The sequence below is a fragment of the Dermochelys coriacea genome, chromosome 2, assembly GCF_009764565.3.
Source record: "Dermochelys coriacea isolate rDerCor1 chromosome 2, rDerCor1.pri.v4, whole genome shotgun sequence".
Taxonomy (NCBI): domain Eukaryota; kingdom Metazoa; phylum Chordata; order Testudines; family Dermochelyidae; genus Dermochelys; species Dermochelys coriacea.
Window position 1 is genome coordinate 52,015,491 of NC_050069.1, and position 27,672 is coordinate 52,043,162.

Here is a 27,672-nt window from a genome sequence, read left to right on the forward strand (position 1 = left end):
CTGACTTATGTCTAATGAAATACTTGTACTTAGCCAATATCAGCCATTAAGTATATGGCTAAGTGAACCTTTTTCCATTACTCAGTACTCTAAGGACATCTAGTAGAGGATAATTATATAGGGCCTGATGTTCAATTGGGTTAAGTCAGTGGATCTTTGCCAATCTCCATCATTTTAGGATCTGGCCTATAGGCTGAAGGGCGCTGAAGTGATGATGCTATGTGCTAGTGTTAAATATTTGTTTTATTAGGTTTTATATCATGTGTCTTAATACAATGTTTGAATTAATTTTTATGTTTTAAATGGTAGTGTAATTTACATTGATAACAGGCTATTATCTTGAGAATATAACAAACTCAAAACCTTGCACTGAATGCCATCTTGACATGTTATTGGATTTCCACAGTCTTTCACTGACATCCTTTTCCCAATGTCTTGACATAGTTATGTCTACTAACAGACGTGCATTGAAATAATTTTTCTATCAACTTGACATGGCATTGTCTCCACGGACTTGTACATTCATTTAGTGTGAATGGAGAATTAGCATTGCCATTTGGCCATTTATATTGCTACAGTCACAAAACTGTTTTGTATTCACCATAAAATAATCCAATTTAATAATTTTAATTTTAAGTGGTTTATTCTGTTTTTGCTAGTGTTTCCTATTAAAAAAAACCCTCTCTAATACCAGAGATGAATTTTACCTCTGCATATCTAAAATGGTTTAATATATTGAAATGGATTTGGTTTAAAATAAAAACAAAAGTGTGAAAAAAATCACCCAATTACAGCAAAGATGAGTGAACCAGTTCATATAAAATAAGAAGTAACCAAATGGTTTGACTCAGACTGATCAAAATATTTGTTCACCGCTGAAAAAGTTTACATTACATCAAAAACTGAGAATATTATATATTAATTATTCTCAAATTTTCCATATCTTGTATTCATGACAAAAATTAATTTTAAATTTGTACATCTTGATGCAGAAGTGTTAAAATGCAGTAATAAAGTATGTTGTTTTGGCAATTTCATCCTATCCCAAAATAGTGTTCAGCAATTCCAACAAGAATCTTGTCTTAAGAAATGTTGACATCAATCTTGTAGTGTCAGAGGATTTGGATGTTCAGATGAGCATCCAGATGTTTGGTCACTTATCGGACCTAAACCCAACCATTTGAGTTTCAGTCCTAACAGATTCACATAACTGGAACCTCCCTATCACTAGAGCTGGTCACACAGGAAGGACAGAGGTCCTTATAGAATTTCCAGTTAAAATGAGAGAGAAAAAGAGAGTAAGCCCAGAGTAGCCATGTAGGACGTTCTCCTGAGATGTGGGAGACCCAGGTTGAAATTACTATTTGGCCTTATTTGGAGCAGAGAACTGAACCTGTAAGAGATTAATGGAGCCCTTGGAGGCTGTGCAGAAAGCAGCCAATAGGATGGGGCTGCAAGGAGCAGCCAATCAGGGCTAGGCAAGCCCATATAAGAAGACCTGCAGGGCAGAGCATGTTCAGTTGCTCCCTGGAGCTCAAGGAAGGAGAACTTGCAGGCAGAAGAGAGCCAGAACCCTGGAAAGAGCAATGCTCCTAGCAGGGACCAGGGGAGCTAGGGAAGAGCTCCTAGCTGGTCGCTGGGAGTTACAGGCTGAGGCCCTGATGCAAGGGCAAAGAAGATGCAGGGAAGTGGCCTAGGGAAATAGACTGAGAGGTTAGAGGGGACACAGCATGTGGCTGCCATCTACAGGGTCCCTGGGCCAGGACCTGGAGTAGTGGGCTGGCCTAGGTCCTCTCCTCCCGACTCACCACTGAGGAAGTGGCTGGATCATTAAACTGTGGTACTTTTTCCCCTGAAAGGGAGAGCACAGAGTGTGACACAAATGGAGGGTGGTGTCCTGGAGTGGGCAATATGGGCCCAGGAGCAGAAATGATGGCAGGCAAGACACCACTAAGAATCGGCATTCCAACCCATGAAGCTGATCCACAAGAGGACCAGAAGAAGACTAGTGTGGTGAGTCTCCCCCACCCCCCCGCAATGTTACAATGGTTAATACATTTAAGCCAGTGGTGTCCAAACTTGGTTCGCGGCTTGTTCAGGGTAAGCCCTTGGCGAACTGCAAGATGCTTTGTTTACCTGAGCGTCTGCAGGTACGGCCACTCACAGCTCCCTGTGGCCATGGTTCGCTATTCTCAATCAAATGGAGCTTTAGTAAATGGTGGCCCGGCCCATGCTGCTTCCTGCAGCTCCCATTGGCCTGGAACGGTGAAACGCAGTCACTGGGATCTGCGAGCATCAGGTAAACTAAGCATCTCGCGGCCTGCCAGGGCTTACCCTGAATAAGCCGTGAACCAAGTCTTGGAACCCCTGATTTAAGCTGAAATTCTCATTTTCAAAAAGAGGTTTAGGCACCTGGGTGTCTAAATCCCATTGATGGTCAATGAGATTTTGACTCCTAAGTGCCTAAATCATTTTGAAAATTAATTTTAGGTTCCTAAATCAGACAGGCATCACAATGCTGAGAGCAGCAACACCTAAAAACCTTTATGAAATTGGGCCTAAGAGACTAGATTTTATCAATCAAAAACTAATTCTGCAAATCACCCGGAAGTGCAATTGTCCTTTAAAGGAGGCTGAATACATTCAAAACAATGGATATCCTGAGCAGAGCTGGTGTGGTATAGGTCCTCTAACATCAGTAGAGTTTTGCCAATTTACTTTATCCGAGGATCTGTCCCAACATTAATGTTCAGCCTGAATGTTCAATAACTATATTGCTGGATATTGCTATAATATCTTTTCACCATAAAAAAAAAAAAGAAAAACAACCCTGAGAATGCAGGATATCCTCATGATCATGTATCATTCTCATTTTGTACAATTGTGTCCTGATTTGTTATATTCCATATGACACACCATATAAGTTCAGGGTTAGACCATGACGCTAAGGCTAGTCCATATTTTGAGATGGTATGGAGCTACATTGCTCTAGGGGAAAGATTGAGGCTTTCTTCCTGAAGAAGACTTACCAAGTTCTGCATCTGGGCTGGAAGCAGGCCTCCTGTTCCGCATGCCACAGAGAAGCTTTTGATGCAAGTGACCATGAGCTGTTTCTGGTGTGTCTAAAACCGCTCTTGAGTTGTTCCAATCATTTCCAAGAATAAAAGATTAAGTTGGTGGTGGGCAATTCTTATAATTGAGAGATTTGAAATTTAATATAGTTCAAAGACATGATACAAAAAAATGGAAACTAGGTCAAATTACAAAGGATGAATATAAATAAATAACACATGCGTGTAGAGACAAAATTAGAAAGGCTGAGGCACAAACTGAGATTAAACTATCTAGAGACATAAAGAATAACAAAAACATTCTACAAATACATTAGAAACAAAAGAAAGAACAAGGATAGGGTAGGAGGAAAAAACAGTAACAGAAAATGTTAACACTGTTGCAAAAAATGCAAACATCATTCTTGGATGTATTAGCAGGATGTTGTAAGCAAGACACGAGAAGTAATTCATGTGCTCTACTCTGCACTGATTAGGCCTCGACTGGAGTGTTGTGTCCAGGTCTGGGTGCCACATTTCAGGAAAGATGTGGGCAGTTGGAGAAAGTCCAGAGAAGAGCAACAAAAATTATTAAAGGTCTAGAAAACATGACCAATATGGGAAGATTGAAAAAATGGGTTTGTTTAGTCTGGAGAAGAAAAGACTGAGAGGGGACATAATAACAGTTTTCAAGTACATAAAAGTTGTTACAAGGTGGAGGGAGAAAAAATGGTCTCGTTTATCTCTTAAGATGGGACAAGAAGCAAGGGGCTTAAATTGCAGGAAGGACAGTTTAGGTTGAACATTATGAAAAACTTCCTAACTGTCAGGGTTGTTAAGCACTGGAATAAATTGACTAGAGAGATTGTGGAAATTCTAACACTGGAGATTTTTAAGAGCAGGTTAGACAAACACCTGTCCGGGATGCTCTAGCTAATACTTAGTCCTACCCTGAGTGCGGGGAATTGGACTAGAGGACCTCTTGAGGACGCTTTCAGTCCTACAGTTCTACGATTCTTTGTATGAAACCTCTAAGGGTATATTTACACTGCAGTTAAAAACCTGTGGCAGGTCTGTGCCAGGTGACTTGGGCTTGGGCCTAAGGAGATATTTAATTCTGGTGTAGACTTTCAGACTCAGCTTGGAGCCCAGGCTCTAGGACTTTACAAAGTGTGAGGGTCCCAGAGCTCTGGTTGAAGCTGAACCTGAATGTCTATGCTGGAATTAAACACTCAGCCCTGCAGCCCGAACCCCGTGAGGCCAGCTGCAGATGTCTAACTGCAGTGTAGACATACCTGAAGAGAGAGAATTTCTAAATAGAGGGAGAGTATAAGATATTTAAATGGATGATACAGCTGTTGATTTCTCACCTCATAGATCCCACAAGTATGATCTGTGTTCACAAGAAATGTTTAAATGATGGTCAGTCCCAAAAGCTGGGACTGGACAACAGGACATGGATCACTCTGTAATTACTTTGTTCTGTTCATTTCCTCTAGAGCATCTGGCACCGACCACTGTCAGAACGCAGGATACTGGTCTGGGTGGACTTGTCTGACCCAGTATGGCTATTCTTATGTTTTTATGTTCTAATGCCAGGCAATTGATTTGTTTTCCACACTTTCAGCTACCTATTCTGTTGACAAAACCCACAGTGCTGCATATTACACAAGAAGAAATCCAGAACTATTTTTAGACAATATAAATTTAATCTTAACCAACTTGGCTAAGATGACAGCTGACAAAATGTAAATACATGTCATTGTCCCAGGTAAAGTACACAGTGGAATGTTTCTAGAATTTATAAATAGCACTTTAAGCTGCCAAGCCACAAAGGAGAAATGTGAATATTTAAAGGCATTCCCTAAAACCTGCACAACTATGTGCTTTGTAGACATTATTTGAGTCTCCTTGAACTTGATGTTTTAACTGATGGAGTAGCCTAAAACTTTAAAATGAAGTGAGCTGTCACATCAGGTTAAAGATGATTTAACACATATTGGCCTATATGAACTATTATTGAACATCACAAAATGACAGTATGTTATACATCATTGAAGGAGGGTTGTCATAAAGGTAATTTCACCAAAAAGTAAACCCAATTTGCCTTCAGTATTTTGACTTAGATTTTCCTGCTTTCCTCAGTATAGTGCCTCCTCTCCAGAGTTTATAGTTAGTTTTAGTCACCGTCTCATTAACAATATAATTAGACATACGAAATTAAGTCTCAGGTAAAGCTACTGATGTACAAAAAACACAAGTCTTCCTAGGAAACTGGTTGGAAACTATTAAGAGTTGATTAGTACCAATGATTTTTGTGAGAGCTGTGATAATTTAAACAGATCTGTTTATTAGAGGTAATTTTAAACGGAGACAGAAGACATTTGACTTGGTGAAGCAGAGCAGAATCTGTGCATGTATGCTCATTGTCAGAGCATGCATAGATGGAAGGATGGAAACAGTAGGTGATTGCAGGTATTAAAAGGGAATTTAGAAACGGGAAGGTGGCTGTGATCTCCCATTGAGATCAGGAAACTAGAAGAGGGAACAGGAGGCTACAGACTGCAATAAGAATGTGGAAATTACAGAGAACAGAAGAGAACAAAATATAGAAAATATAATGTAGGTTATATATGCGGGGGGGGCGGGGTAATTTAAATATTTTCTGGTTTGATTTTCTGACCAGTTCTGCAACTATTGCCCATAGTTTGCAAAATAAATATCTCCCTAGCTGTTAAAAGCTTTCAATGGATTAGAAACAAATTAAGTGCACTGCATATTTAAAGAAACAAACCAATTATTGCAAAACGTACATTTACACAAAAAACTAACAACCTTCATGGCATAATATTAATACATTAGAAAAATAGGATTTGTTGTTTGGAAATTATAGACTGTCAATTATAGATGAGAAAAATATTTCTGATCTTAGACAGCTCTTTAATCAAGAAGAAAAAGACATAGAAAGATCCAGGGGCTGGAAGTTGAAGTTAGACAATTTCAGACTAGAAATAAGGTACATATTTTTAACAGCTAGGGTAATTGACCATTGGAACAACTTACCAAGGGATGTGGTGGAATCTTCATCAGCTATAGTCTTTAAATCAAGACTGTATGTCTTTGTAAAAGTTGTATTCTAACTCAAACAGAAGTTAAGGACTTGATAGAGAAACTATTGGGTGTGGTTCTTTAGCCTGTGTTATGCAGGAGATCAGATGAGATGATCCCTCCTAGCCTTAACATCTATGAATATGAAATAAACGTAAAGAACACATCAGATGCAGCATGGCAACAAAACTCTCACAAATAGACCAAGACTTAAAAAAATCCTATCACATAATTTAAGGTAGAATGTTAAGATGGACTATTGATTGCATGAATAGCTTCACAGGATATTTGTAAACAACAAACAGTACACAGTATTTTGCAATATACTTCTTTTTAATGGAAGCAGCAAATAATACATGAACGTCTCTGCAATATTTAAGCTATCTACAGGTGCTCTCTCTGCCTGACAGTCAGAGAGACAACCAAAGGACATTTGTCCCATTTATAAAAATCCATTTTCAAGGTTTTATAATTGAGGTCCTAATTCTTCACATACATGCAACCATAGGAGTTGTAAGTTAACCCCTGCATTTGCTGGACATCCACCCATGTCCTTTGGAATCTTGACCCATATTATGTGACTGGGACCAGAAAATAACAAATGTTGTTCCCATATGTTATTTATCCACTAAAAATATGGCCCTTATTTAAATGAAAGAAGAGAAAGAAATTTATAATTTTGAGACATTTTGGTCACGTAATACTGTTATCATGTCAGTACAATGTAATCTACTAGTAACCATAATAAGGTATACTGTAGGTGTTGAAACCATTGTTTTTATTAAAGATATAATGTATGAGTTCTTTGACAGTTTTCACAAGAACTGACTATTATTATCTATCTACTGTCTATTTCTACCCAGTGAGTCTTTTTTGGCAATCCTGGTGACTAGAAATTGATGTTAACAGATTATGTTTCTAAACTAATGAATGAACTGCTGGATAAGTTTGCAGACATTGCTGAAAATGTCTTTTTGTCTTAGAGAATGTTTACAAGTTAACCAATGAGAAGGTGAGCATGAAGGCCAAGAGGGATTAATTGATTACAGTGTCAGAGTGAGCAGGTTAACATTCACATTGCAGTAGATTTGGTCTGACACTGTAAATGAGAAAGGAGAGAGGAACAAAGTATGGAGCACACTACAACAGAATAACATTGAGAAACAATAAGGTAGTTCATTAGAGGAAAGGATTCTCAAAATTGTTAGCATTTCAAATGTAGTAATTATATAAAAGTTTAATTTTTTTTTACCATGCCTTTCTTCAGAACAAACTTTATAGACTTGCTAGAGAATAGCTGAAGTCTGGCTTTACCCAATGTAGTGCACGCTGGTATTAGGCCATAAGGAATGTAATGATATCCAGGGTCTGTTCACCTGTTTGAACTTCCTTTGTCTTTCCTTCCTGCTTGATGACTATGTTTATTGCTTAAATGCAAGTTAAGGCAAGCACACATTCCTTTGTCTCAGACAGACCTAAACTTCTCTTTGCCAACTTCTGTTTGGGGTTTGGAACATGTGTTAATAACACCATATAGGGCAATGTTATAACTTCACATAAAACGTTACCATACATATTTTACCAGGGCAATACTGACCAGCAAATTATGAGTTTTTAAATGATATCTCACAAGACATGTCGTGTACAAAAATTCTTACAGTAGTATGTAGGGTGTGAACACAGAGATATAGTCTGTCACACTCTCGCAACTCTTTCAAAGCTCCTCTCCTGGCCTGAGCCATCCTGTTCTGGAAGGAAGGATCTAGTGCCAGACATGTTGCTGGCACTATTTCTCTCCATCATCCTTGACACACATCAGTTAAGGGCAGGATTTCACTCCTAAATTGGATTTGAGATGGTGACTTTGAGATGGAAGGTTGTAAATCGCATTGCTAAATCCCCTGAGCTGTCAAATACTGTGCCTCTCTTTCCTTTCAAATAACAAATTGTTTCGTTTAGAAATAAAAGGAAAAAGCTAATATTGGTAGCACTTGCTCTTATTATCAATAGCTTTCTGAATAAAAGGATGAAAAACATTCATATTCCAATTAAGATTACCATGGTGTTTAAGAAAAAAAATGTTATCTTGGATTACTTAAAACTGGAGGATTTCAATTAGATCTGTACCCTCTTGTAGTTATAATCCTTCTGCCAAGTGTGGGCAGCAAAAAGGGCTGGGTTTGATTTTCTAGCAGTTCCTTCCGAAAACATAATTGACAATGACTCAAGCTCCCACCCAGAACCTGGGAAACTATATATGGGCTCCTGTTTTATATTTCTTTTCTGTTCAACAGGCTGGTAGGGGGCAGTGTGTACTGAAGGAAGCAGAGTCTTTGATCACAGCAGAGCCCTGATTAGGGGGCATGTCTTGTTTGATTACGGGCCCTATAAAGGCAGCCAAGAAGCCAGCTAGTGGCACAGGAGCCAGCAAACAAAACTGAAAACAGGGGAGTTTAAGTGTAGATCTGCTGGAGGAGAAGGGACGCAAATCTCTGTTCCTAAAAAGCAACGACTGAGTTAGTCAGAGGATTTGTTTGCTTGCTGTTTTTTTTCCCCCAATTTGCAAAGGTTGGTAGGGGGCAGTGTGTTGTACGACGCTGAGTCTTTGATCACTGTGAAACCCTGACTAGCAGGAGGGGCTTCCCTGATTAGGGGGCCTATAAAAGGTAGTTAACTGTCCAGCCATTGGTACAGGAGGAACGGCACAGGAGCCAGCAAACTGCTGAAAACAGTGGAGCTTGTAAGGGGAGTTTGGGGGAAGGAGCATGTGTGTGTGTTTGTTTTTCTTGACAGGTGCTTAGGAGGGAAGACTATAAGTGTTACACAGGAAGCAGTGGTAGTGACCCAAGGAATAAAAGAGAAAATGAAGATGACTGTATATGGAAGCTGTAGGATGTACATGGTCCTGGAACGGATGCAAATGAAGCACCTCCTGAGGGATCTTATGGAAGAGAAGATCTGAGGTTTGGAGATGCAGGTAGAAACTATGATTGAGTTTCGAAGGAGAGAGGAGGCTGAAGGGAAAAACTGAGACTTCCAGATGCAAATTGGACTGGAGACCTGTGAGGGTAGACTGCTGGATGAGGCAAATGGAAGCATGTGAGCAAGATAAAAAGGACCTGCTAGTGAAGGAGAAATAGACCTGAGGAACAGGTTTGTAGAGTTGGTAAATGAAGGGGCATGGCAGGCAGTAACAGAAGGTGGGAGGACGAGGAAGAAGAGAAGAGTGTCTAGTCCTACAGGAAGAGGGGAAGAGTCAGTGGAAATAGTCAGAGTTCAGAGGCCCAGGAAGATAAGAGGATGACTCGCAGAAGATTGCAAGTGAGAATAAAATACAAGAGGACTTGCAGCCAGAAAGAACAGACGGAGGAAAGCCAGAGAATTCAACAATACCAAGAAGAGGCAGGTCTATGTGATTGGGGACTCCCTACTGAGAAGAATGGACTGACCTGTCAACAGAGTTGATCCAGAGAACAGAAGGGTGTGCTGCCTGCTGGGAGATAAGATATAGGATGGGGGATTCAGGCTGAAGAGCATCCTAATGGGAGCAGGAAAGAATCCACTGTCCTTCACATGGGAACAAATGATACTGCTAGATTCTCACTGGGGCACATCAAGGGAGACTATGCCAGGCTGGGGAAGATGCTTAAAGAAATGGAGGCTCTTTTGCTTAAAGAAATGGAGGTGATCTTCAATGGGATTCTACCCATCCTTAGAGTGAAGGGAAGACACAATTATGATGATCAACAGATGACTCAGTCAGGGATGCTATGAGGAGGGCTTTGGGATGTTCGACTACTGGAAGGCATTCACAGATAAAGGATCGATCCCATGGGCTGGACTCCCTTGAGTATGGATGGAAATAGACTTCTGGAGTAGAGGCTGGCACAACTGATTAAGAGTTTTAAACTAGGAAATTGGGTGAGACAGTTAGTAGACGCTCATGTAATCTCCACACTTAATTCTAATATTGAGCAGGGAGTAAGAGAGGATACAGCAATGCAGAAAGGAACAACAGTGGGTAGGAAAATGGTCATGAAGAAGAAATGTAGTGCCAATAGCAATGACACTAACAGTCAGGTAGGAGATACTGGCAGTAGAATGACTGTACTTAATCGGGTGAGGTATCTGGGAGAAGCCAAGCAGAAACAACTAAGATGTCCATACATCAGTGCAAGGAACATATGTAACAAAATTAAGACTAGAATTACTGGTGCAGGAAGTGAAACCAGATATTATAGGGATTACAGAAATATGGCGGAATAATAATCATTATTGGAGTACAGGTATTGAAGGGTATTGCTATGCAGAAAAGACAGCAATAAAGGTAAAGGTGGTGGAGCAGCATTGTATATTAATGGGGAGGTAGAATGTAAAGAAATTATAAGTGATGGAGTGGACAAAACAGACTCTCTTTGAGTCAAAATCACTTTGGGGAAGAAAGCTAACAGACAGTCCGCTGGGATAGTACTTGTGATATGCTACAGATCCCCAGGATCCGATGTGGACATGGATAAAGACCCTTTTAATATTTTAATGAAAATAAATACTATTTGGGATTGTGTGATAATTTAATTTCCAAGATATAAATTGAATGACAAGTGTTACTAAAAATGGTAGAGCCCAGATATTTCTGAATGTGAAGCTGACAGATTTCGTCACCAAATTGTCTCCAAACCAACAAATGGTGATGCCATTTTAGATTTAGTATTTGTAAGTAGTGAGGACCTTATATAGAAGAACTGGTTGTAGAGGACAACCTTGGTTCAAGTGATCATGAGCTAATAGGAGGATAAACAAAATTAAGTCAGCAACTAGGGTCCTTGATTTAAAAAGTGCAAACTTAAAAAAATAAGGGAATTAGTTAGGGAAGTAGACTGGACTGAAGAACACATGGATTTGAATGTGGAGGAGACTTGGAATTACTTTCAGTGAAAACTGCAAAAACTATCTGAAGCCTACATTCCAAGCAATGGGGGAAAACATTGTAGGGAAGGATTGCAGACCAAATTGGATGTATAAGCATTTCAAACAGGTCATTAAGAGAAAGTAGAAGCCTACAAAGAATGAAAGAGAGGTTGGATCAGCAAAGAAAGATACCTCTTGCAGGTCAGAAAGCATAGGGAAAAAGTGAGAACTGCGAAAAGCCACTCACAGTTGGACCTTGTAAAGGAAATTAAAACCAGTAGTAAAAGGTTCTTTAGACATATGAATAAAAAGAAAATGAGATAAGAAGAAGTGAGCCCACTAAACACTGAGGATGGGGTGGAGATTAAAGATAATATAGGCATGGCCCAACACCTAAATTAATACTTTGCCTCCTTTTTTTAATAAGGGTCATGAGGAATTTAGAAGTGGTGGCAGAGTGACTAATGGAAATGAGGATATAGAAGTAAAAATTACCACATCCAAGGTGGAAGTCAGACTCAAAAAGCTTAGTGGGACCAAACTGGGGAGGCTGATAATCTTCATCCAAGAATATTAAAGGAACTGGCAACACAAAATTGCAAGCGCAATAGAAAGGATTTATAATGAATTCATAAACTTTGGGCTTTTTGTACCCTATGCTTGGACAATTGCTAATATAGTATCTAATTTTAAGAAAGGGGGGGAAGTGATCTGGGAAACTATAGGCCCATTAGTTTGACCTCAACTGTATGCAAAGTCTTGGAACAAATTTTGAAAGATAAAGTAGTTATGGACACAGAGGTAAACAGTAACTGGAATAAAATACAACATGGTTTTACAAAAGGAAGATCATGCCAGACCAACCTGATCTCTTTCTTTGAAAATATAACTGATTTATTTAAACAAAGAAATGCAGTAGACCTAATCTACTTGGATTTCAGTAAGGCATTTGATATAGTTCCACACAGTAAATTGTTAGTTAATTTGGAGAACATGCGGATTAATATGAGAATTAAAAAGTGGGTGAGAATTTGGTTAAAGGGGAGACTACAGTGGATCACACTGAAAGGTGAATTGTCAGGCTAGAGGGAAGTTACTAGTGGAGTTTCACAGGGATCTGTCTTGGGACCAATCTTATTTAACATTTACATTACTGACAAAGAGTGGGAGTGTTCTAATAAAATTTGTGGATGGCACAAAGTTGGGAGATATTGCCAGTATGGAGGAGAACCAAAATATCATGCAAGAAGATGTAGATGACATTGAAAACTCAAGTAATAGAAATGGAGTAAAATTTAACAGTGCAAAGTGACAGGTCATGCACTTAGGGACTCACAACAAGAATTTTTGCTATAAGCTGGGAGCGTATCAGTTGGAAGCTACAGAGGAGGAGAAAGATCTGTGTGTATTGGTGGATCATAGAATGACTATAAGCCACTAATATGATGAGACGTGAGAAAACCTAATGCAATACTAGTATGCATCAGGCAAGATATTTCCAGTAGAGATAGGAAGGTTTGTACCATCATATAAGGCACTGGTGAGACCTCATCTGGAATACTGTGTGCAATTCTGGTATCTCGTGTTTAAGAGAGATGAATTCAAACTGGAACAGGTGCAGAGAGGGGCTACTGGGATGACCAAAGGGATGGAGAATGTATCTTATGAGAGGAGACTCAAGCAGATCGGTTTGTTTAGACTAACCAATCGAAGTCTGAGGTGGATAGAAAGCTGGCTAGATTGTGGGGCTCAACGGGTAGTGATCAATGGCTCCATGTCTAGTTGGCAGCCAGTATCAAGTGGAGTGCCCTAAGGGTCGGTCCTCGGACCGATTTTGTTCAATATCTTCATTAATGATCTGGAGGATGGTGTGGATTGCACCCTCAGCAATTTTTCAGATGACACTAAACTGGGAGGAGAGGTAGATACGCTGAGGTTAGGGATAGGATACAGAGGGACCTAGACAAATTAGAGGATTCGGCCAAAAGAAATCTGATGAGGTTCAACAAGGACACGTGCAGAGTCCTGCACTTAGGACGGAAGAATCCCATGCATCGCTACAGACTAGGGACCGAATGGCTAGGCAGAAGTTCTGCAGAAAAGGACCTAGGGGTTATAGTGGACGAGAAGCTGGATTTGAGTCAATAGTGTGCCGTTGTTGCCAAGAAGACCAATGGCATTTTGGGATGTATAAGTAGGTGCATTGCCATCAGATCGAGAGACGTGATCGTTCCCCTCTATTCGACATTGGTGAGGCCTCATCTGGAGTACTGTGTCCAGTTTTGGGCCGCACACTACAAGAAGGATGTGGAAAAATTGGAAAATGTCCAGCAGAGGGCAACAAAAATGATTAGGGGACTGGAACACATGACTTATGAAGAGAGGCTGAGGGAACTGGGATTGTTTAGTCTGTGGAAGAGAAGAATGAGGGGGGATTTGATAGCTGCTTTCAACTACCTGAAAGGGGGTTCCAAAGAGGATGGAACTAGACTGTTCTCAGTGGTAGCAGATGACAGAACAAGGAGTAATGGTCTCAAGTTGCAGTGGGGGAGGTTTAGGTTGGATATTAGGAAAAACTTTTTCACTAGGAGGGTGGTGAAACACTGGAATGCGTTACCTAGGGAGGTGGTTGAATCTCCTTCATTTGTGGTTTTTAAGGTCAGGCTTGACAAAGCCCTGGCTGGGATGATTTAGCTGGGGATTGGTCCTGCTTTGAGCAGGGGGTTGGACTAGATGACCTCCTGAGGTCCATTCCAACCCTGATATTCTATGGTTCTATGATTCTATGATATGCTTGCTCTCTATACATACATCAGAGGAATAAATACCACAGAGGGAGAGGAGTTATTTAAATTAAGTGCCAATGTGGACACAAGAACAAATGGATATAAACTGGCCATCAACAAGTTTAGTCTTGAAATGAGACAAAGGTTTCTAACCATCAGAGGAGTGAAGTTCTGGAACAGCTTCCTTCGGGGAGCAGTGGGGATAAAAAACCTAACTAGCTTAAAGACTGGGCTTGATAAATGTATAGAGGGGATGATATAATGAGAGTGTCAACAAAGCAATATTGCCCATCTGTGACAGTAGCAAATATCTCCAATCGCCAGATATTGGACACTATATGGGGAGGGCTGTGAGTTACTACACTGAGTTCTTTCCCAGGTGTCTAGCTGGTGGGTCTCGCTGACATGCTCAGGGTCCAACTGATCACCATATTAGGGGTTGGGAAGGAATTTTCCCCCGGGTCAGAGTGGCAGAGACCCTGGGATTTTTTTGCCTTCCTCTGCTGCATGGGGCATGGGATATTTGCTGGTTTGAACCAGAGTAAATGATGAATTCTCTGTAACTTGAACTCTTTAAATCATGATTTGTGGACTTCAGTAACTCAGTCAGAGCTTATGAATCTATTACAGGAGTGGGTGGATAAAGTCATCTGTGATGTGCAGGAGGTCAGATTAGATTATTACGATGGTCTCTTCTGGCCTTAAAGTCTGTGAGTCTGTGAGAGGCATTACTTCCCCAACTTGCAAGCACTGAGTCCAGGAGTTTAAAACAAAGAGAACTTTATTAAGGGTGGAAAAGGGGGGAGGACAGCAGAATAAACTTGAGAATGCCAGTAATTAATAAATAGACAATATTAGATAAGCAATAGTCCCAACCTCCGTCCTCCTCTTGCAGTTATCAGTGGCTACAGTTTTCTAACCATTTCCCTCCTCCTCAGCTCCCCCATTCACAGTTTGTTATTCAGGGTTGGTGGAGTCCAAGAATTCTGGCAGGTCAGTCTCTAGCCCTTAAGGAAAGTGCTGCCTGGGCTTCTCTGTGGGCTCTACCACCTGGTCAAACTGAAGTGATTTCAGTTTTGTTGCTTGATAGAAAGGCCAAAGCAAAGTCCCTAGGGTATGCTGATGCTCTCTGTAGCTTCAACCCAAACCACTTCAGTGCCATTTCTACACTGTCTGCCACCTCAGATCAGTTCTATCTACAACCTCAACACCCTCCCCTCCCCACTGTCTTGAAACCACCTCTGGGCTGAGCATTCAGAAAGGAAACTGTAGCATATAGAATCCCTAGCAGAATGCTTATCAGCAGGGAGACACTTCCATGAGAAGGTAGAAATCACTCCTTCTATTCTCCACTTACTTGTGTTTGTCCAGACACTGCTACACACCCAGGCCAGACCACAGTCTCAGTTAGGATGACCCCCTCATCCCAAGCACATTTGGTATAGTTCTCTTGACCTTTCTTTTCCCACCAGGAATAATAGCATTTCATTGCCCCAGAACTCAAAACAACAGTATTTTAACCAAAATATGCCAAACTGTCACATAACTGAGATGCATATGAGGCCTAGTCCATTCAGTCATTTCCCCTTGCTCACTAACAGATGCTAGCAGCTCTCTCCCAAGTGGAGCCCCTCTCCTTCTGGAGTTCCCACACAGCTCTGGGTTGTGCTTCTCCCTGTTCACCAACAGATGTCAACAGTGAGCTCCCCGTTCCAAGGTTTTAGGCCAGTACTGTATAAGAACATAAGGAAGAGCTCCTGGGGCTGGATTCAAGAAGATTATTACTATTGCAATTGGATCCTTGCTATAGAAGTCCATCATGCAAGCTCTAATGTATGGCATAGAGAGGCACTTACATCGGCAGGAACCAAATTTAAGTGAAGCCACTTTCACAGCTAGGTCAATGCAAGGCAGCTTTCATCGGCCTAATCCTGTAGAGGTAATATCGTTTATTGTACCAAATTCTGTCAAGATATTACCTCACCTTCCTTGTATCTCTAATATCCTGGGACCAACAAGATTATAATAACAGCACAAACAACAATTAGACTGTCTTATTCATTGATAGGCATATCTAGTTGAGTGACGTGAGACTAATTGGCTTAGGCTCTTTTGGAAGAAAAAAACATCCCTTGGATTCTGAAGGAACTCCTCGTCCAAGGCAGCACTGAAAAAATAAAAATGTGAAGGTAAAGAGAAAATAATGATCTTTATGAATCTCAGAAAAAGTTAGCATTCATGCAGTTGTTTATTCCAAATGTGTGTCACTTTCTAGAGAGAAAGAGATATGGAAAAAAATAGGAAATTACTTATGCACAAAGACTTGAGTATGGAAAAATAGGGAATCATTTATGGAAAAAAGACTTGAGTATGCAGCTTGAATAGCATACCTATAATTTATTGAATGGATCTAAAGATGGCTTGGTTATTAATTTATCTGTTTTTCTGGCATGGTAAATAATGTTTCCAGGATGTCTGCTGTCAGTTTTCCTTTGTTTGCCAAACTAAGTTTACATGCAATAAAAATCATAAACACATTAAGGAGGTCTGTAATGTAACTAGCTTTCAGATTTATCAATAGATTTTATAATACAGATAGTGTAGTACAAAACACCATCCAGTAATAATTGCGATTGCATATCCATATTGAATCTCTCCCATGCTACAGTGAACACAGGAAAAGAATCGGTCAGCCAACTCTGAAAATGAAAGTCAGAATCACCTTCTGGTTAAAAAAAAAATGAAATAAAATTATATTTTGGTTACAAAAATCTATTTATCCAAAAAATGTGCCTTTCAATTTCCAGAACATCCAAGGTCATTAAAGTAATTCTAGTCAGCAGATCTGGTTTTAAGAGCAAAAGAATGATATAGCCACTGTACTGTATAATCATGGCAAACACTGGAATAAAAATATGCAAGCAGTAGTAAGTGAACTGAGATGGAAATTGTGCTCTAGAATTCTGATGGGAAAAAAGCTACCATTTTTAAAAAAGTCATTACTGGATATCTGGGGTCTGAATAGATAAGTCTGTCAAGAAATTTGTTCAATACTATAAAAGTTTCTGACACTATTTTACTGATGGTCATTTCCTTTTGCTCTTCAACAGATGCTGGCAGACAGTTCCCTCCATCTGTTCAAAACTTAGTGGAAATTTAGGGCAAAATTGTCCTCCTAAAATCCACAGTAGATCTTGATTCCAGTTGCCCATTCTTCCTACATGCAAGGATGGACAGTGGACTACCAATTTAGAAATCTGTTCTGTGAACCTCTGCTATATGGATTTCAGAAGAGACTGCTGGCCTAAAGTGTTATTCTGTTCTGCAGGAAATGGGAGATGTGAGCAGGTATATATTCTTGATTAGCTAATTGGCTGATTCCAAAAATATTTTCATTTTGTGATTTAATACTGGGGGTGGGATGGGGGGGAGTGGACACAAGACCAGCTAGGACAGCATAGTTTGTTTAACTCCAATTTACAAATGATTAGCTAAAAAAAATCATCCAATGGTTGGTTGATATTAGGATTCCTTTGTCAAAATTATATCATTGTAATTATATTCAATTTAGTAACACCATCTCCCTGAGTGGTATAGAGTTAGAGTCAATGCAATTAGGTCAACGCAGAGCCAGTGTAGACACTGTGTTGCTTACATCGACTGTTACTGGCTTTCAGAAGCCATCCCACAATGCCCCACACTGACAATACAATCAATACAAGTGCTCCTGGTGATGAAGCACACCACTGACTAAGTGTGCGCACACACAAGTGTTTTAATAACTGCGGTTGCTGTATGTTAGGTAGACATAATTTTGTACTGTAGGCCTAAGAGAGTCTAAATTAGCTTGATTTACATATCAAAGAGACAGAAAAGGAAGACTGCTTTAATATACCATATCCTAGTAAAAAGAAAAGAAGTACTTGTGGCACCTTAGAGATTAACAACTGTAGCTCACGAAAGGTTATGCTCAAATAAATTTGTTAGTCTCTAAAATGCCCCAAGTACTCCTTTTCTTTTTGCCGATACAGACTAACACGGCTGCTACTCTGAATCATATCCTAGTAGTTACTTTTCTTGTAACATTCCTTTCTTCTGGATTAGATTGTGTGTAAATTTAACATCCCTTATATTTTGAGTAATAGGGCCAAATTCAGTAGTGATGTGTATGTTCAAGGCTATAAGTGACATGTTGGTAAATAAATCTAAGGGAGTCTGAAAATTGTAATGCATACACATTGGGACAATTTAAAAATTCTTTCTGATCCATCAGTCTAGTCCCCAGTCCAGCACTTAACCATACATCATTTCATTTACTTCAGTAGGACTACATATGTGTTTAAAGTTATGCACTTACTAAAATGTTTTTGCTGGATCAGGGCCTTAGATATTTAGGGTTTGATCTACAAAAGAGTTCAAGTCCCATTTAGGCAGCAAAATAAGTGGCCAGATTTTTAAGAGCTTAATACTTTAGATGAATGTAATGTGGAAAGCTCTTTTGAAAATCTAGCCATTAGAGCCAAATCCTGGTCCACTAGAAGTTAAGTGGGAGTTTGCTACAGATTTCAAAAGGACCAGAATTTTGGTCCTTAAGATTGGATTTTTCCATTGCTTTGCACACTGTTTCATTAAACCTGTGAAAGTCAAGGTAAAGTGTGTGCTAATAAATTACTATCTCTGAATATCCCTCTAACTTATCATTTTTAGCCAGCAGATTTCTTGAATTTCTTTTCTTTTGGTTCAGTTAAGGACATGTGGATTACAGAAAGAGTACCATCTAAAGAAATTACTTTAGGGCACAAAAATCCACCAACCCATTCTAACATTTACAGGCAGAATCTTAAACAGCCTAGCAGGACTGAAAATCAGAAAAATCCAAGTCTGCATAGAGGAAGACTGAAGTTTAATGTAATGGCACTCAACATCAATAAAAATAGTAAAGCATAGCATACAATTAAAATAGCTTTAAGAAACACAACCTGGTATTTTCATTGTGATTCAGTTGTGGAATATTTATGATATGGCGACCTTATTGAAAAAGAAAAATACATGTGGCCTGGGGAAAAAAAATCTCTACCCAGCCTCGTATTTCAAACACGCACAGAACACAATAAAGGACCAGTTTGACTAAATCTGAACGTGCTATTCAGAGATAAATTGCTGCTGATGGTACTAGAAAATTGATTCAAACCCTTGCCTGTGTACAGAACATAAGAATTCTCTGAATAATTTGGGTATTTGACTTATCTCTTTTCTTCCTTGCCAATAAAAACACTTAGATAGGAGAAAAGATAAACACAACAAAAAGGAAAGAACTATAACTTTTACTTAGTTGTACAATCTGGGCCGAATCCAGTCCTCTGGTAATAGAACCAGAGAGGTTATGCTGTGCAAAGGGCCAGGGTTGCATATGGGGAGCTGGGGAAATTTTGTGTTCTTATGTGTGGCAAGGAGTCTAGCTATACAGGGGTTCCCTGAACTATAGAGTGCAGGGGATGTCTGGACTTAATGCCAAATTGGAGATGGGAAAATGGAAGAGGTTGAATGCTCCCCCGACATATGTATCCTCTGATCTTCATTTCCCCCACAGCTGCTATGGGGTGCATTTAAACTATGGAGACCATTGGGGTACAGCAGTCTCTTTTGAAAATGACTCTAATGGCTCAGGAGGGAGAAGAATTCCTTCCCTTCAGTTGTGTTGGTGATACCCAGGGAATGGTCCAGGCAGGGATGCCTGCTTCCTGGAAATGAATGCATTGGTGGGCATATTGTGTCAATGGGAGGGTTTTGGCTTCCTCGACCATGGAATGCTGTTCTCGGAAGAAGGTCTTTTGAGAAAAGATGGGGTCTACCTGACCTAGATGGACCTTCATCCACTGACTCGCCAGCTTAGTGAGGAGGGCTTTAAACTTGGCTCAAAGGGGACAGGTGGCAAAAGCCCACAGGTAAGTATAAAAGAAGATGATCTCAACAGGGGACTGGATGTTGGGGGTCCGGAGTGGGACATGGAAAATTACAGTAGGAACAACAAAAGGGAAGTCAGGGGAATCTGCTCAACATCTCAGATGCCTATACACAAAGGCAAGGAGTATGGAGAATAAACAGGAAGAACTGGAAATATTAGTTCATAAGCTAAATTATTACTTAATTGGTTTCACACAGATTTGACAGGATAGGTCTTATGCCTGGAGTATTTGTATGGAGGGGTATAGCTTGTTCAGGGAGGACAGGCAGGATAAAAAGAGAGGAGGGGTTGCTTTATACATCAAGAACTTATATACTTGTTCTGAAGTCCAGAAGGAAGTTAGAGACAGACCAGTTAAAAGTCTCTGAATAAAGATAAAAGGGGTAAAGATATGAGAGATGTCATGGTAGAGGGTCTACTATAGACTACCAAATCAGGAAGAGGAGTAGATGAGGCATTACTAGAACAAATAACAAAAATATCCAAAAAACCTAAGATCTGGCAGTGATAGGGGACTTTAATTACACAGAAATCTGTTGGAAGAAAAATAAAACATTTCCAATAAGTTCTTGGAATGTAATGGGACAACATTTTGTTTCAGTATTGAAGGAAGTAACTGGGGGACAATCATTTTAGACTTGATTCTGACCACCAGGGAGCAAGTGGTAACAAATCTGAAGGTTGATGTCAATTTGGGAAAAAAGTGACTCTGAAATGATAGATTTCATTATTATAAAAAAACAAGGAGTGAGACCAGCAGAATAAGGAAAATGGACTTCAGAAAAGCAGACTTTAACAAACTCAGAGAACTGGTAGGTAAGGTTCCATAGGAAGAAAATCTAAGGAAAAAAAGAGTTCAGAAGAACTGGAAGTTTTTCAAAGAGACAGTATTAAAGAAAAAACTGCAAAGTATCCCAATATGAAGGAAAGATAGGAAAAGACCAATATGGCTTTATCTAGAGCTCTGTAATGACCTGCAAATCAAAAAAGAACCCTGCAAAACGTGGAAACATATAAACAAATTGCTAAGGAGGAGTACAAAAAATAGCATCAGCATGTATGGACAAAATCATAGAATCATAGAATATCAGGGTTGGAAGGGGCCTCAGGAGGAGTCCAACCCACTGCTCAAAGCAGGACCAATCCCCAACTAAATCATCCCAGCCAGGGCTTGGTCAAGCCTGACCTTAAAAACCTCAAAGGAAGGAGATTCAACCACCTCCCTAGGTAACGCAATCGAGTGCTTCACCACCCTTCTAGTGAAATTTTTTTCCCTAATATCCAATCTAAACCTCCCTCACTGCAACTTGAGACCATTACTCCTTGTTTTGTCATCTGCTACCACTGAGAACAGTCTGGATCCATTCTCTTTGGAATCCCCTTTCAGGTAGTTGAAAGCAGCTATCAAATCCCTCCTTATTCTTCTCTTCCACAGACAAAACAATCCCAGTTCCCACAGCCTCTCCTCATAAGTCATGTGTTCCAGTCCCCTAATCATTTTTGTTGCCCTCCGCTGGACGCTTTTAAATTTTTCCACATCCTTCTTGTAGTGTGGGGCCCAAAACTGTACTCCAGATGAGGCCTCACCAATGTTGAATAGAGGGGAATGATCACATCCCTCGATCTGCTGGCAATGCCCTTACTTATACAGCCCAAAATGCCATTAGCCTTCTTGGCAACAACAGCACACTGTTGACTCAAATCCAGCTTCTTGTCCACTGTAACCCTAGGTCCTTTTCAGCAGAACTGCTGCCTAGCCATTCGATCCCTAGTCTGTAGCAATGCATGAGATTCTTCTGTCCTAAGTTCAAGACTCTGCACTTGTCTTTGTTTGTCATTAGATTTCTTTTGGCCGAATCCTCTAATTTGTCTAGGTCCCTCTGTATCCTATCCCTACCCTCCAGCATATCTACCACTCCTTCCAGTCTAGTGTCATCTGCAAACTTGCTGAGGGTGCAATCCACACCATCCTCCAGATCATTAATGAAGATATTGAACAAAATCGGCCCCAGGAGAGACTCTTCGGGCACTCCACTTGATACCGGCTGCCAACTAGACATGGAGCCATTGATCACTACCCATTGAGCCTGATGATCTAGCAAGCTTTCTATCCACTGTATAGTCCATTCATCCAGCCCATATTTCTTTAACTTGCTGGAAAGAATACTGTGGGAGACCATATCAAAAGTTTTGCTAAAGTCAAGGAATAATGTATCCACTGCTTTCCCCTCATCCACAGAGCCAATTATTTCATCATAGAAGGCAATTAGGTTAGTCAGGCATGACTTGCCCTTGGTGAATCCATGCTGACTGTTCCTGATCACTTTCCTCTCCTCTAAATGCTTCAGAATTGATTCCTTGAGAACCTGCTCCATGATTTTTCCAGGGACTGAGGTGAGGCTTACTGGCCTGTGGTTCCCCAGATCCACCTCCTTCCCTTTTTTAAAGATGGGCACTACATTAGCCTTTTTCCAGTCATCCAGGACCTGATTGCCATGAGTTTTCAAAGATAATGGCTAATGGCTCTGCAATCACATCTGCCAACTCCTTTAGCATCCTTAGATGCAGCACATCTGGCCCCATGGACCTGTGCTTCTCCAGCTTTTCTAAATAGTCATGAACCACTTCTTTCTCCACAGAGGGCTGGTCACCTCCTCCCCAGGCTGTGCTGCCCAGTGCAGTTGTCTGGGAGCTGACCTTGTACATGAAGACAGAGGCAAAAAAAGCATTGAGTACATTAGCTTTTTCCACATCCTCTGTCACTAGGTTGCTTCCCTCATTCTGTAAGGTACACACTTTCCTTGACTTTCTTCTTGTTGCTAACATACCTGAAGAAACCCTTCTTGTTACTCTTAACATCTCTTGCTAGCTGCAACTCCAAGTGTGATTTGGCCTTCCTGAAAATCAGAAAGGCTAAGGGACAAAATGAGTTACTCCTAGCCAGGGACATAAAGCACAATAAAAAAGGTTCTACAAATTAGAACAAATTAGAATATTAGAAACAAGAGAAAGACGAAGATAAGGAGAGATCCTCTACTTAACCTGAAAGGAAAGCTAATAACTAACTACATCAAAATGGCTGAGGTGTTTAATGCCTCTTTTGCTTCAGTCTTCACTAAAAAGGTTAATGGTGACCAGATATTTAACACAATTAGATGTATTCAAATCAGCTGGACCTGATGAAAACTCAACCCCAAGTACTTAGGAACTAGCTGATGCAAACTTTGACCCATTAGAAAATATCTTTGAGAACTCATGGAGGATAGGTGAGGTCCCAGAGCCCTGGAGAAGGGCAAACATAGTACCTATCTTTAAAAAAGGGGAACAAAGAGGATCCAGGGAACTATCAACCACTTAGTCTAACTTCAATAACTGGAAAGATACTGGAACAAATTATTAAACAATCAATTTGTAAGCACCTAGAGCAGTGGTTCTCAACTGTGGTCCACCATTTGTTCAGGGAAAGCCCCTGGCATGCTGGGCCGGTTTTTTTACCTGCTGTGTCCTCAGGTTCAGCCGATCACGGCTCCCACTGGCCGTGGTTCACCGCTCCAGGCCAATGGGGGGTGCGGGAAGCTGCGCGGGCCAAGGGATGTGCTGGCCACCCTTCCTGCAGCCCCCATTGGCCTGGAATGGTGAACTGCAGCCAGTGGGAGCCGTGATTGGCCAAACCTGCAGACGCAGCAGGTAAACAAACCGGCTCGGTGCGCCAGAGGCTTTCCCTGAACAAACGGTGGACTACAGTTGAGAACCACTGAACTAGAGGATCATATGTTCTCAAAAATAATTGATAATGATTCCAAGTTGCTTCAGCTAGTTTCTCAAGTATCAGAAGATTAATTTCATCAGGCCAAGCCAACTTGAATACATCTACATATCTAAATATTCTTGAACATATTCTTTCCCTATCCCTATTTTGACTTGCGTTCCTTCCACCGGTCGTTAATATACATTTTCTGCCTTAGCCTTTCTGATTTTGACCATACATGCTTGTTCAGAAGATTAAAAGTCTGAAGTGTAGGCAATGGAATGTTTATTGTGGTTAGTTTCAAACAAGCATGTCCATAACTTTGTCGCCGCAAATCCTTGTTTCCTGGTGTCCCATTCTTCCCTGCCTTTAGCAGGCATAATTATACCTGAAATGCACGCCCTTGGTCTCACCCCTTATAATTTATGGTCATGTTCCATTCTGGGGAGTCGTGAGTCTGGGGTCTTTGTCCCACCTCTTTTGTATCCCATGGGAGGGATAAGGAGTGAGGTTGTGCTGTAGTCAGGGATAGGCATTTCTTTGTCCTTTTAGTGTTTTATATTTTCCCTCAAATCCTCCCTTTTCTCTCCTGACTGGTTGCTTGACATTGCCTTGAGATAGGAGTTGAGGCAGTCTTAAAGTGTGTGCTCATATATTATACTCCCACCATGCCCAGTAACGCTCTGGCCTGGTCTACACTACGAGTTTAGGTCGAATTTAGCAGTGTTACCTCGATTTAATCTTGCACCTGTCCACACAACGAAGCCTTTTTTTCGACTTAAAGGGCTCTTAAAATCTACTTCTTCACTCCACCCCCAACAGGGAGATTAGCGCTGAAATCGGCCTTGCCCGGTTGAATTTGGGGTACTGTGGACGCAATTAGACGGTATTGGCATCCGGGAGCTATCCCAGAGTGCTAGTTGTGACCGCTCTGGACAATGCTCTCAACTCAGATGCACTGGCCAGGTATACAGGAAAAGGCCCATGAACGTTTGAATTTCATTTCCTGTTTGGCCAGAGAGACGAGTTCACCTGCACAGGTCACCATGCAGAGCTCATCATCACAGGAGACCATGCAGTCCCAGAATCACTGAAGAGCTCCAGCATGGACCAAACGGGAGGTATGGGATCTAATCGCTGTATGGGGAGATGAATCCGTGCTGGCAGAACTCTGTTCGAAAAGACGAAATGCCAAAATATTTGAAAAAATCTCCAATGGCATGAAGGACACAGGCTATAACAGGGACCTGCAGCAGTGTTGCATGAAAATTAAGGAGCTCAGGAAAGCCTACCAAAAAACCAGGGAGGCAAACAGCCACTCCGGTTCAGAGCCCCAGACATGCCGCTTCTATGATGAGCTGCTTGCCATTCTAGGGGGTGCAGCCACCACTACCCCAACCCTGTGCTTTGAGTCTGTCCAAGGAGTGGCAGGCAACACGGAAGCTGGTTTCGGGGGTGAGGAAGATGATGAGGAGGAGGAGGTTATAGATAGCTCACAGAAAGGAAGCGTAGAAACTGGTTTCCCCAACAGCCAGGATCTGTTTCTCACCCTGGACCTGGATCCAGTACCCCCCAAACCCACCCAAGGCATGCTCCCGGACCCTGAAGGTGGACAAGGGACCTCTGGTGAGTGTACCTTTGTAAATATTATACATGGTTTAAAGGCAAGCGTGTTTAATGATTAATTTGCCCTGGCATTCGCGGCCAGTACAGCTACTAGAAAAGTCTGTTAACATGTCTGGGGACAGAGTGGAAATCCTCAAGGGCAATCTACATAAAGTTCTCCTGGATGTACTCCCAAAGCCTTTGCAAAAGGTTTCTGGGGAGGGCAGCCTTATTCCATCCTCCATGGTAGTACAATTTACCATGTCAGGCCAGTAGTACGTAGTTGGGAATCATTGCAGAATAAAGCATTGCAGCGTATAGTCCTGGTATTTGCTGGCATTCAAACAACATCCTTTCTTTATCTCTCTGTGTTACCCTCAGGAGAATGATATAATTCATGGTCACCTGGTTGAAATAAGGTGGTTTTAGTAAGTGGACATTCAGAGGTGCCCGTTCCTGCTGGGCTGTTTGCCTGTGGCTGCACAGAAATCTTCCCCGCTGTTAGCCATGCGGTGGAGGGAGGGGTGAAGCCATCATCCCAGAGAACTGGGTGTGTGTGTGTGCGGGGGGGGGGGAGGGGGGGGATAGTTGGGTTTCTGCTGCACGTGAACCCGGAAACTGCAGTCTCTCCTTTTAAATTGCCAACCCATTTTTAATGGGCAAGCCAACGGCTACTTCGAATGGGAAATGAGGGCGCTGCTGTTTGAAACCATTCCCACATGTTATGAAGGTTCAAGAAGCCAAAAGACTGGGGCTTACCATGGCTGCCTGCAAGCCGAATTCTGCTGCCCAGCCCTGCATGAGTGATCTCTCACACCAAACCGGCATACCCCGAATAAGAGGCAAAATGCAACCTTGTAATGAAAGCACATGTGCTATGTAATGTTAACAGCAAGGTTTACTGTCAAAGAGTGTACCCCTTGTTCTATAAAATGTGTCTTTTTAACTACCACTCTCCCTTTTTTTTCCTCCACCAGCTGCATATGTTTCTCCTTCCTAAAGGCTAGCGAAGATTAGAAAGCGAAAGAAATGCACTCATGATGAAATGTTCTCTGACCTCATGCTGTCCTCCCACATTGACAGACCACAGCAAAATACGTGGAGGCAGACAATCTCAGAGGAAAACACAATATGACTGCGAGGAGAGGTGGCGGGCTGAAGATGGTAGGTGGCATAAGCTTGCTGAAAGAAGGCAGGAATCAATGCTCAGGCTGCTGGAGGATCAAACTCATATGCTCCAGAATATGTTTGAGCTGCAGGAAAGGCAGCCGGAGAACAGACCGCTGCTACAGCCCCTGTGTAACCAACCACCTTCCTCCCCAAGTGCCATAGCCTCCTCACCCAGACGCCCAAAAATGCAGTGGGGGGGGGGCCTCCGGCCACCCAGCCACTCCACCGAAGAGGATTGTACAAGCAACAGAAGGCTGGCATTCAATAAGTTTTAAAGTTTTAAAGTGCTGTGTGGCCTTCTCCTTCCCTCCGTCGCTACCCCTCCCACGTTACCTTGGCAGTTAGCCCCCTATTTGTGTGATGAATAAATAAAGAATGCATGAATGTGAAGCAACAATGACTTTATTGCCTCTGCAAGTGGTGATCGATGAGGGGAGTGGAGGGTGCTTATCTTACAGGAAAGTAGAGTGAAACTGGGGGCAAGGTGGTTTCCATCAAGGAGAAACAAACAGAACTTTCACATTGTAGCCTGGCCAGTCATGAAATTGGTTTTCAAAGCTTCTCTGATGCGCACTGCGCCTTCCTGTACTCTTCTAACTGCCCTGGTTTCTGGCTGCACATAATCAGCAGCCAGGCGATTTGCCTCAACCCCTATCCCGCCATAAACATCTCCCCTTTACTCTCACAGATATTGTGGAGCGCACAGCAAGCAGTAATAACAATGGGAATATTGATTTTGCTGAGGTCTAAACGACTCAGTAAACTGAGCCAGCGCGCTTTTAAACGCCCAAATGCACATTCTACCACTATTCTGCACTTGCTCAGCCTATAGTTGAACAGCTCCTGACTACTGTCCAGGCTGCCTGTGTATGGCTTCATGAGCCATGGCATTAAGGGGTAGGCTGGGGTCCCCAAGGATAACTATAGGCATTTCAACATCCCCACCAGAATTTTCTGATCTGGAAAGTAAGTCCCTTGCTGCAGCTTTTGAAACAGACCAGAGTTCCTGAAGATGCGAGTGTCATGTACCTTTCCCGGCCATCCCACATTGATGTTGGTGAAATGTCCATTGTGATCCACCAGTGCTTGCAGCACCATTGAAAAGTAACCCTTTCGGTTTATGTACTTGCTGCCTTGGTGCTCCGGTGCCAAGATAGGGATATGGGTTCCATCTATCGCCCCACGACAGTTAGGGAATCCCATTGCAGCAAAGCCATCCACTATGACCTGCACATTTCCCAGAGTCACTACGCTTCATATCAGCCGCTCAGTGATAGTGTTGGCTACTTGCATCACAGCAGCCCCCCAAGTAGATTTGCCCACTCCAAATTG